This window comes from Gymnodraco acuticeps, unplaced genomic scaffold (genome assembly GCF_902827175.1).
Source record: "Gymnodraco acuticeps unplaced genomic scaffold, fGymAcu1.1, whole genome shotgun sequence".
In the NCBI taxonomy this organism is placed as follows: domain Eukaryota; kingdom Metazoa; phylum Chordata; class Actinopteri; order Perciformes; family Bathydraconidae; genus Gymnodraco; species Gymnodraco acuticeps.
In genome coordinates, this window is record NW_022992126.1 from 3,375,925 (window position 1) to 3,388,570 (window position 12,646).

At 39.9% G+C, this 12,646-nt stretch overlaps 1 protein-coding gene across 1 annotated transcript in view; it reads left to right on the forward strand.

The window, feature by feature from the left end:
* Positions 1-6,913: 6,913 nt before the first annotated feature.
* atf7ip (activating transcription factor 7 interacting protein) overlaps positions 6,914-12,646 on the forward strand; it is a 28,027-nt gene continuing 22,294 nt past the window's right edge. The window contains exon 1 of the mRNA XM_034203385.1: positions 6,914-7,408. The gene's annotated coding sequence lies outside the window, so the exon portion shown is untranslated. The remainder of the gene's footprint in view (positions 7,409-12,646) is intronic.

A 12,646-nucleotide genomic window follows, 5' to 3' on the forward strand; every position in this document is an offset into this window, starting at 1 on the left:
CCCTCAGCTAATTCAAAAAGTATAATGAAATATGGCCCATAAATGAAACTTTAGCTTGTCTTGTACTTCATAAATATATATGTAAACATATATTACATATATGTGTTGAAAAGCCCACTTTCAAATGAATTCCATGAATTCAAGTTTACAAAATGTTCTAACAAATCTGAGTTGATAAAAAAAGCCTAATAACTTATTTCCGTAACCAGCTCGAAATATACCCTTCATATTTCCTCTTATTATGAGCAATCCGAGGCTTCTGATTTAAGGAATGAGCTGCAAACCAAATAAATTAAACCCTCTGGAGAGCTGTGATGTAGGCTGTTTTTTCTTGAAGCATATTCAAGTATAAAGCATAATTTGCCTACATTTGATTGATTTTGCTAACTTATAACTCAACTTATGAGGCAGTATACCTCTCCTCTAGTAAGTGGCCCAGCCCTTCGTATGTTTTTCTATATGTGGCCCTCTGAGAAAAAAGTTTGGAGACCCCTGGTTTACTCTATAGCAGGCATCCTCAAAGTCCGGACTCCGGACCGGATCCGGACCGAACCACCACTGTCTCTGGACTCTGAGCAAATTATACTTTTCATATGTATTATCTGTATTATCTGCGAGACATTGCCACAACGCAACGAGTCAAAATTCTCCGATATGTCCACTGCAAACAGCGCTCTGCATGTCAGACTGTGCCACTGTCTGTGTGTGTCTGTCAACGCTTTGATCCAATCACATTCAGCATCCCGTCAGCATTTTTTCCCCCACCAACCGTCTGTGAATCAGAGGCAAAGGAGGGCGGGTCTTCGCGGAATGCTGGTGGGGAAAATACGTGTGTCGTCTCTTTCAACCTGTCTGAGTCAGCGCGGGAGTTTAAAAAAATAAAATAAAGTCAGAGCGAGAGTTGACAGCGCATCTAGTTGCATGTAGCTAGTAGTTTCAGCTGTAGCCTATTGTAGCTAGTAGAAGAAAATGGCATGTTCAAAGATGACCAGTAAAAGAAAAGTCGACAGTGAAAACCAGGGCCGTAGGCTATCCAGGATTTCCTAAATACCGAGGTCCAAACATGCTAGGGGGGTTCGGGGGTATACCCCCCCGCAATTCTTGGGGTTTTCATGATCTAGTTAGGTGCTTTTTAAGTCCTGTGGGGGGTCACAAATTGGATAATATATTGATCTCAAACCATGTCAGTGGATGCAGCATAAATTATTTGTATTTATTATTTTTATAGTGTAATACATAAGAATCAGTTGATTGTTACTATTAATGATCTGGACATGCAGAAGAGGCTAAAATGATCACAAAACATTGTCAACATTCATTTTCCATGTCTCTCTCCTTTCCATAACCTGCACCTTCTCTTCCATCTTCTTTAGTCTCTCTGTCTTCTTCCTGTTCATTACTCTCTCTGTCCTCTACTCTTTCTCTTTGTTCAATCTCTCCCTCGTTTTTAACTTTTTGCTCCTTCTCACTTGTCGCTCCTGCCAGTGAATTAAAAGCAATTCAGCAATTTAGTTCATTTCACTTGTTTGCATTTTTTTTGTATTTAAATCTGTTTTGTTTGATTCTCAAAAGAGAACAAAGATGTAAGCAAATTGTGTTTTATACAATTGTATGTTATTATGACATCATAACTGCAATAGATGTATGTTTTAAAATTATGCCTATTGTAAATGAAGACTATTGTTATAGATAAATAGATAGATATGGGGTTGTTAAGCCTACATTATTTTGTGTGACTATACCTGCAGTTCCTCCCTGACTTCCATCACTTTCACTCTCTCTATTTCTCTCTGCCTGTCCTGTCTCTTCCTTACCAAAGCTGAGCTTTGACTGACGTAGTCTTTTCATTATATCTGAGTCAGTGTAAAAAGAAAACAATACCATGTTATATCTTCAATGTTTTACTCAAATTGAAATGAAATAAAAGCATTACAACGTTTGTTAAAAGGTAATCCTTCTGACATTGGATGAACGTAATTAACTTTAGCTCTCTAGTTAGTTTATTCACGCAATTTAAACAAAAGTATAGAATATAAATGTATATAAAGTATAGCTGCAATATAAGTTAGTGTGCATGTTGTCGGACGTCCACTGACTAACGTAGAGCGTTCACACAGGATCTGCTGGTCATATGATGTTCTGTGAGGAGCAGAAACACAAGTAGCCCGCTGGACTCAGATCTCTAGATACATCATCACTCCTCCGCTGCTCCGATACAAGTCCGGGCTGCGGTGGTTTGTTAATACCTTTATATATACAGTCTATGGTTGATGGTTGATACATGTCGTCTTCTTCTGTTTGCTTTAATCGAGGCAACGTAATTATGCAGCGCCCCCATCGTCAGTAAATGGAAGTACTACAAAGAACCCCGTTTAGTGCAGTTTCACAAGTTTTGTATACACGGCTCGAAAAAAATGACCGAGGTCCGGACCTCGGTGACCTCAATGGTGGATACGGCCATCACTGAAAACCGGCAAAGATGAATGGACTGAAAAATATGCGTTCATCCTCCCTCCAGCGAGCACCAAACCAATGTGCCTAATATGCCATGAAACGGTAGCTCTTGTGAAGAGTGGCAATTTGAAACGGCACTATGAAACGAAACAATTATTTTGAAGCGACCTTTCCTCAAAATTCAGCAGTAAGAACCACAAAAATAAATGGGATGAAATCCTCATATCAAGCTGCAAGCAGGACCCTTGTAACATCTATGTTACAACGAGAAAAGGCAACTGAGTCCTCACTCAGAGTGGCATGGGTGTTGGCTAAACACAAGAAGCCATTCTCTGATGTAGAAATATTAAAAGAATGCTTGACTGAAGTGATGGAGACCATGTTTGAAGGCAAACAAAAAGAGTAAATAACAGGTCAAATTAAACAAATCCCCCTCTCAGATTCTACAGCAACCAGAAGAAAATAAATACTGGCTGGTGATTTGATTAATCAGCTTTGTGATGGAATCAAAAATGCACAGTGCATTTCCTTAGCTGTGGATGAGTTGCAATTGTTTAAAAGTTTTAATGACCGTATTAAACGGACCTTTGTCTTATTGAACATTTTCTTTGTGGACCTTTAAGATTTGTATTTGAGTACCCCTGCTCTATAGTAATAAATCTTCCCGTCATTTCAGATCTGGCACCTCCCTCCTGTCCTGCAGTATCCAACTCTCCTGCAAGTCAAATCACCTGACCTTCCCACCCACTTAGTCACCGGCTTTCCATTTCCCTAATCAGCCCAGTAGTCGGCCTACATATACAAGCTTGTCTCCACTTACCTGTTTTACAGCTTTGTTATGCTTACTTACTCCATGGTTTGATCATCCGCGCCCCGCCCCCTCTTGGAAAGGCTTTTGGTCTGACTGTCCACCTGGTTTTGACCTTTGCCCGTTTACAGATTCAAGTAAACATGAATACCGGGATATCCTAATGCATTCTGTTGCATTTTTCAGTATGAAAGCCTAAATCATGTTTTATGTGGGCAATCAAGTTTGGAAAATCAATCTATCTGGCATTATTTTTATTTTATTGGATTAAAAAAATATATTATGTTATTTTTCAAACTCTTGATATAATAGTAGGAATGGTTCCTGTACTAGCTCTTTCTCATTAGACCTACGGGAGATAAACTGTAAATGGCGGAGAGGATGTGGAACTACCAAAAACCTGGCATGTGTTCATGAGCCATGTGCAGCTGTTCACTGAGCAACAGGAAGCAGGAGGAGTTCAGTGACCAGGACCCTTGGACTCTGTTCAACACTCAATGTCAAGGGGAGTCAGTTCGTTTTTTATGACATGTCAACATAAAAAGTATTCAAGGGGACAAACTTCCACATTTCATTTTTGGGTGGGTGACATTACGCACTTGGACAGCATTGATTTGCAGGCATCAATCAAAAAACACTATATTTTAGAAGTGTTTTTGAGTAAAGACTAGTTCTATTAATTGTACAGGAGCACTAAACCTCCCTAATGTGGAGAAATCAAAACTACTGTTATACCATGGTATGCTCTTTATTAAAATGGCAAAAAAAGAAATTAAATAAAAGATCTACGTACACATGTGTTAGCAGGCAGAGCTAACAAGGGTTCGTTTGTTGTAATATGACTGTATAATATAACATATATTTTATTTAGGCAGTCGATGTGGAAGCTGACCCTACTTGAAATGAATCATGCAACATTCAAAGAAACATTTCTCTTAAAGGTGGGGTAGGTAAGTTTCAGAAACCGGCTCGAGTGCACTAAAATTTGAAAGTACACAGCCGAAAACAATCCGCCCCTTCCTTCAGACTTCCTTACAGAGCACCTCCTCCAACACACATGAACGCGCACATGACGTCAGCAGACTGGTGAAAGTGGCCGCCTGTTGCTGGCGAGTCATTGAAGTACTGCTGCAATGCACGCCCAATGACGGCACGCCCAATGAGGGCACGAGATACATTTGTGCGTACACGAGATGGAAGGCTGACAGACAGGCCGGGCCGGCTAAACGGATTGGTTGTACTTTTACAGTACTACGGCTTCCACAGATGACATTTTTTTATGGATTTTTTGTCAAAGCACTTAAAATATTCATTGCTATCGGGATGTTAAGAGCATTCTATGGAATATAACAAAAAGTGTATCTCGAGCCGGTTTCTGAAACTTACCTACCCCACCTTTAAGGGTGGGGTATGTAATTTTAGAGAAACCAGCTCGAGTGCGCTAGAATTTGAAAATACACAACCGGAAACAATCTGCCACTTCCTTACAGAGCCCCTCCTCCAACACACACGAACATGCACATGACCAATGAGGGCACGAGATAAGTTTGTGCACAGATGGTAGGCTGACAGGCAGGTAGGCCATCCAGTTATTTTAGCCGGGCCGGCAAAAATGATTGGTCGTGCTTTTTACAGTGCTACGGCTTCCACAGATACTTTTTTTTAATGTATTTATTGTCAAAGCATTTAATATATTCATTGTCACGGTTCATATTTTTGTCAAATGTATTTATTTGAAATATTGCACACTCAGCTGCCCTGATTTGGAACTTTTTGTTGCTTTTACTGACATTCGAGATCGAGAAAGAAAGAGAAGCCCTGTCTGTCATTCCTTACTGGTGGCTGCTTTTAGCTGATTCATCTTGTTGGGGTTATACGAAACCTAGCCTAGCAGGGTTTAAGGGCAGTCGACCCTCATTATTCACTTTTGCTTTCTTGACCAACACCAAAAAGATTGCTACTGAAAGCCTAAAAGTGACATTGCTTATTCAAACCGTTGCGATGTCTTTGTTTTTTTTTAAATTATTGTTACCTGCCAAGTATACACACACATGCTGTTAGTTCAGTCAGACAACTCACGTGTTCCTTTAACATGTTTATTAGAAGCAACATATAGTTGAGTTTGGCGACTAGGCTCGGGCATCATCACTCCATAGATATACATAGCACGATGAGTGATGATTAAATAACTAACCCCCGAGCCTACAGGTGGAAGCTGGGGTGGTGGTGGGGCAGGCAAGCAGCAGCGACGTAGAGATAGCTGCAGCAATAGCAGCAGCAAGCAATGCATGGAGAGAGATCTGGCAGGTTAAATAGAGCGGCATATTAAGGAGACTCTGTTTGGTTGGTTGTAGAGTGGCAAGGGGGCGTTATGTATGAATGCAGCATAAGTGCTCGAGTTGACTGCCTGAACTAGCTCGCAGGCTTCGCCCCATTTATGGCAGTTTCAGTCGTGATTATAGATCCTTTTATGTAATCTTGCTTTGTGTGCCGCATAATGGAGCCTGCAATATGCATACAGTGTTTCCTATAAAGAGTTCTGTCATATTGAAACATTTAAATGAATTTCACACTACCATGACATTGTGTCAGAGTGTAGCCTAGCTGGATTTGTGCACACGTGTAGAGGACAAAAGAGAGTTGTGCAACCTTAATGCCCCTTTCTTTCAAACTACACTGGAGAACTTTTTTCTGAAGTGCGAGTGACAGCAAAGGGTTAGGCAGAACACAGCTAACATCCCTTACTCCACAACAAGGACTTTGGACAAGGGACATACAACCTGTGAGAGGACTAGCTAAGACACAGACTAAAATAGGAGTAAGGGTATATCAGTGAGGACAGGAACATCTCAACGCTTATGGTTACATCACCACGACTCACCCTCTGTTGGCCTCCTGGGGAACTACAAGTCTGATACACACAAGTGAGTCAACAAAATGGCTGACCATACTGTGAAATGTCAGAAGAGGACTAACCATATTGTTAATATAATGGATTGGACTATATACAAATATACTGTATGTCATGCCTTCCTGTCTTATTGTAAGAATCAATACAATCATAGAGCAAACATTAAAGCTTTTTTATTTGAAACCCTGACTAAAAGAAGAAGGATAAAGAACTGTACAATCACTAGTTGGTTTACAAATATCCATATAACATTGGGTAGGACTCTTTTCAGAATCATAATCAAAATCGGTTTTATTGATCAGTAGGTTTATACATAAAAGTCATTTGGTGTAAATGGTGCATACAAAGACACAGAAAGACGAATACGTTATTTTTTTAGAGAAAGGAGCAACAAATAAAACTATCATAGCTATTTTAAATACAATTATTATATAGAATAATTGTAACAAATCATATGATTGTCTTATGTTAAATTTCTAACATAAAAAATAAATCACCATTGAAGCTAAACTCACTCAAGGTCACGTGTCAGGAGATATGACACATACAGTACCAAAATAAAACTCACAAATACACTTCTATAATATATAAATTACAGTGACACTTTTGTCTGTAGTTTAAGGCAACAGACATCTTTTTTCAGACTTTTGTCTAACAGACTCCTCCTCCATTATTTAATCCCTCCCCTCTCTTTCTCTCTTTCGCGCAGAAATCACAAACCCCTCCCTCCCATGCTCTGCTCCCTGTTGTCCGACTCCCTTCTTCCCACCAACGGCTCAGTCTGTGAGCCTGTGTGAACGCCACTGCAGTTACTCCAAGCAGAGACTGAAATCACCGCCAAACAAACCCTCACATCCTGGAGCTGTTCATACCTACCTCACCACCTTCAGCTACCGACTTCAACATCGCCGCAAATAGAGCGACTGAAAAAAAGAAGCAAGCAACGATCACACCGCGACGGTTGGTCAAGTGCCGACCAATGGCGGATTTGTTGTACTCCATAAGAGGCGGAGTCTATTTGTAAGCGACACGGGAGAGACTCGGTTGTTGTGGCACGGATCACTAGTTGTTCCCGGTGTATGCTGAAACCGATGGATTGATAACAAAATCCTGGCTGCAAAGGGTTGTTACTTTACACAACAAGGTCCGGAAGAGTTCAGCTGCAGGAGGAGGAGTAGACCGAGTACTACCCACTGACCAGAAAATCGCGGGAACATCGGTGACGCGAATAGTCGGTGAGTCATGGTACTGCAACTAGCATGCTAACCAAGCTACTCCCATTAGTGGTTTATATTTAACACTAAATTGATCATATGGATTTATGAATGTAAATATTAAGTCTTGAATTACTTTAAATAAAGTTAACTTTTGTTTTTGAATAGCATATTGCACAGCGAGCCAGGTATCTTGGATTGTAGCATTGGTCAGTTAGCATCCGCTAATGTATTATTTTCATTGATAATTCATTACATTAATGGCATTTTAATTACTTTTTACGTTTTTATGACAACTTCAACACATTTTTTAAAAAGTTTAAATGTATTGTTAAAAGTCTCTTTTCAAATGACAAGATTTTTTTCTTTTTGTTAAAGCCAGCCTAGCGAGTATTGCAATCGCATTAATGCTAATATAAAATGATTTAACACTGATTTAATGCATTTCAATTATATTACATTAAGCAAACTATTTTAGTTATTTTAGTGCTCTCACACTACTTCCCGCTAAACAGGTTAACACACTTGTTTGAAAAATGCACACTAACATATAAACACCTTGACCTTTATTGGGTCTAGGATGTGACACCTTCACAACACTCATATTTGCCTGTGTCTGATACAAGTAATCAAAAAACGTTTTAATGTAATTCAGTTACATCTCCAATTTCCAATGGTATATTAGACTTACTTAAGAACTGTAATTTATCTATACTAATGTCTTACACCAAGTCCAAGTTAGTCAAGGCACTGTTGCTAAAAATGAGCATCAAGCAGCATACTGCAGTGAGGACTGTATAAAGGAGCGATAAAGAAGAGATATTTTTGATGTGATTATGCCTGCACTTAGATAATGAATATTTTGTGGGTGTTTGAAAAATAAAAACTTAACTATTTTAACTATTCCCTTTTGTAGAGCTTTAACACATGTGTGGCCCCTTTAAACAAAAGCTCCTATCATTTAATGCAAATTATGATATACTTTCCGCTGATTGAATATCAACACTTAATGGAGGTCTTACTAGCACATCATTGAAAAATTGCCTAAAGTGAAGAAGAAACTGCTGCATTGCCAACAGTGTGCAGTTAAATCCCCCTCTTGGTCTAAAGTGGTACAGTCCAGTAATTTTCCATGCGCCACACTGTCCCACTGTGGGTGTGGCTTAATGTCTGGTAATACAAGACTTTAGCAGTTTTCCTTCTTGCCCTGTTCTATGGGTGATCAAAAGAGAGAAAAAAATATCCACAACTGAATCTTTGCTCCTTGACCCTGAAACCATAAGTCAGCCAGAGTTTGGGGAATTTAGCTGTTTTTTTCTTTTTGTGTGTGTTTTTTTTAGTCCATACAAATTGACCTGTTTCAGGTTTTCTACACCTTTTGAGAAAATGGTCGATCCCTGTCTTTAGTTTTACCTCCCCCAGTACACCCAGTGGCAGTGCTCACATGGTGCACTTTCATTACACAGTGCTTTTTGTGCTGAAGAGGAAGCCACCTCTGAAGACTCCTCCTACATTTTTCAAAAGCTTTACTGTGGATGTTAGAAGGCTACATTTGTTTACCAACCACTCTGATTAGATCTTACTATTCATCGCTCAATTACAACAATTTGCAGGGCTAGCTACATTCAAATGTATACTTAATGATAAATGTAAGAAAACCACGAGGTTCTGCTTGGCTTTAGTTTTGAATTGCAAACTCCAAATGTCCTTCATGTGGAGAAAAAGAGAAGGTTATGTGGCTTGGCTTTTTGAGTCCTGGTTTAAATACAGGTTTGGGGCCAAAAGTGTGCCAGTGTTGTGAAGCTGTTGGCTCATGAGCTATCAAAAGTCCACAGAAACCCTGGCCATATGAGTGTTTTACCTCTGAATAATCTACATGTATTTAATGTCAAACAATTCAACTCAATCCTTATTTTATAAATGTGTGCATTTTAGCTAAATGTACAATAAGAATGTATTATTTTGCATTTAATGTTAAAACAGACTGCACTCTTTGTTTCCCATCTAAAATAAACGTAAAAAGAATACGTTTATTTTTTTATTTCAGCTTAATTTTTTGTAATATGAAACATGTTTTTCAATTTGGGAGTGATATCAGGTTCCAATCATGAGTTTTTACTAACATTATTCTTTTATTTTTTTCTTAAACCTAAACAAGTCTAAACCAGTTTCAACCAGTTCCTGCTGGTTTCTTTGCTTCAGGGTGTAAAGGTGAGAGTGATATACAGTCATGGTCACCATATATATCTTGCTATGCTGATACTTTTAACTAGTATTTTTCATTTCACATATAGGCTTAATGCCTACAAGTTTGCATTAATCATCACTACAAACGTGTGTCTATTTTAGCAGTGACTTATTACAAATGCTATCCTTGTATGTGAGTTTAATTTAAAGGGCCCATGTCATGGCCATTTCTACTGATCATATTTCCATTGTTGAGGTCTACAAGAATATATTTAAATTGTGCAATTTTCCAAAATCACATTGGTTTCTCATACAGCATCTCTGTATAGTATGTGTATTCACTCTCTGTCCTAAACGGCTTGTTGGAGCTCCTGCCCCCCTCCCTGTGAGCCCAGTGTGCTCTGATTGGTCGGGATGTTGCGAGGCTCGTTGCGAGGCTCGTCCCTGATGCGAGGAGCGGACAGGTTTCCGGGTTGGCGATACAGCGAGAACAAGCGAAACTCATCCTGAGCACACAAACACTCACAGCGGAAGTAAAAACAATAAGTGTGGCTTGATATTGAGTAAGAAAAAGGTTTATAACGCTGTGAGAATGGGTCTGCGGAGAGCATTGCTCCGCGATTCCAACTCGTCTATTACCAGCGTTCAGGGAGCTCTCTGCAAGTTAATGGGGACTCCCTGTTAGTTAGCCAAGGGATCCTGGTGCGTGAGGTGCTCCGCGGATTGGTCCATTTGTTGTGTGGCGTCTCTTTATTTCCAGTTACACGTTTCCATCAGATAACGTTTATCCTCCCAGATTTGACCAGGGCCTGATAATAAAGCTACTACCAGGTGGCACTTGCACAGATAAAAATGTGTCAAAGTCGCATAAACTATTCAACTTATACATATTAATACTCGATTAGTCATGAAAAAAGCGAACCCTTGAGTTTCCTATTTGTTTTTATCAGGTAGCAAAATAGTCGTAGAATGACATGTAAGGTTGGTGATTGTATCAATAGTTTGGCTTTCACGATTGTCTGAACACTTTGCAAGGCAATTTTTGTTATTTTTCCTTTCAGTTTAATGGTTTGTTTCCTTGCTCCGCCTTCGTTGGTCAGGTCTGATCACCCTTCAGTTGGTAGACAAGCAAATACAATTATCAGACTTGATATATACGCTGCAGCAGGTATTCAGTGTTGTAACGGCTAAGTGCATTGGTGTGCGAAAACCTGGTGATGGTTAAATCCAGATGGGTCATAGCAATCTGTATTGCTTCCATGTGGTAGCTCAGGTGCCAGAAGCGGCAGCATAAAGAGGGAGCTGCAGTCCTCCCGGCAGGGTTCCAAAAGCCCTTGCATGAAGACCTGACCCACATCAGTAGTAAAGAGGATATTGAATAGTGGATTCTCCTGATGTTGGAAAGGAGGAATTACCGGATGTTTTAAATCCCAATGCTTGTCTTGACAAAACCCACCCCTGTGTGGCTTTTTAAACACCTGGACTAGCCAAGTTGCCATCCCTTCATGAGGTACCAGTAATTTGTTCAGGACCTTTGCCCTGACCAATGGGGCTATCCTGACCTTCATCGCTTAATTAAAAAGAATACGAGGCCATACACATGCGCTTCAACACGTGTATTTCGGTTTATTCAAGGCATTCATTTTGTTATTCTACAATATTGTTGTTTTATAGTTATTTGTTAATGTATATAACCCAATTTGTGTTCTTTGAAATTGAAAAGGATATTGTGTTTGTTACTTACGTTGCAGTTATATATGTCTTAAGTGTAATTTGGCTTGGCTTCCTATTTTGTATGGACATGCTTTTATTTTGAAGGAGAGTTAGCGCTGTTGACAGGAAGTTGTTGTTGCTATGGAAACAATGTGACGGACAAAAGGAGCGGAGATTAATGGAGAAAAGTAATATCTACATATAAAGACGGAGAAAGTAAACGATAAAGTTTATGGTTAAGTGTTAGCACCCCCGAAGAAGCAGAAGCTCTTACGTTGATATTGGAGATTTCAATAAATTCAATTAAAAAAACAAAAGAATAACGAAATTGAAAACCGAATAGTGGGCCAACGACCGAATGTTCGGATATTCGGGCACAGCCCTAGTGTTTCCCCCCCCACCGGAAAAACTGAAATGTTTTGTAGAGCCGCCATTTTATTATCCTCGCATTAGCATTATTAGCATTAGCATTCGCCCAGCGCACAAACGCAGAGAGGCTAACTTATGGCAACACAAAAGAAAACATGGGAGCGGTGGAGATGAAGTGTCGGCGTTCTGGCGATTTACTCGGAAGGCTTGATGATCGTGTTGCTTTTATCATACGAAGCCAGATTAAATTAAATAACTACTTCTCAACCCTTATACTTTTCTCCAAAGTGCCGTGGTTCATTGTTAATGAATGTGTTTCAGCAGCATTTACTGACCACTGCAGTGCTGTTATGAAAGTTTCTCTGGTATAAAATGGGTGATGTTAGCATAGCGACCAAAGCTAAACTGACTATCTTGACTACTTGTTGCTATCCTATTGTGGCATAAGCCGTTTTCTACAGGCACATTTTACCGGCATATTTTTCATTATGATTCTACTTGTGATAGTCGGACATGGCAACCTGTGCAGCCCATGTATTGATTCCATCCGATAGCTGCTATAATACAAAACGTCTGCCTGCTCTCCACAATGATCAATGACAGCGAACGGATGGTCAAAGTAAGGTACAAATAAACAGAATCAAACTAAGCTTGGTTAGTGTTGCCTGATTTTATAAAGTTTTTATTTTTTTACATAAGTGTGGTTGCGTTCTAGTCACTTTGGTCAGCGCTACTGCTTGTTACAACTTTCATTGGCCGTACTCGCCATAAACTGTTATTGCTCAGGTTGATCCCGCCCCTGCCCCCTCCGACGTAAGCGTGACGTATGCCGTTTTCGGTGCTTAGAGCCGGCTCCGCTGCGGTGTGAACAGGAAAACCGGTGCTTATCAGGCTCTAGCTCCGAACCGGCCCTGGAACCGCGTTTTGGTGTGAAAGGGGCATGAGAGCTGTAATTCCAATTTAAAATCTGTGCGTGAAGAGTGTGATTCA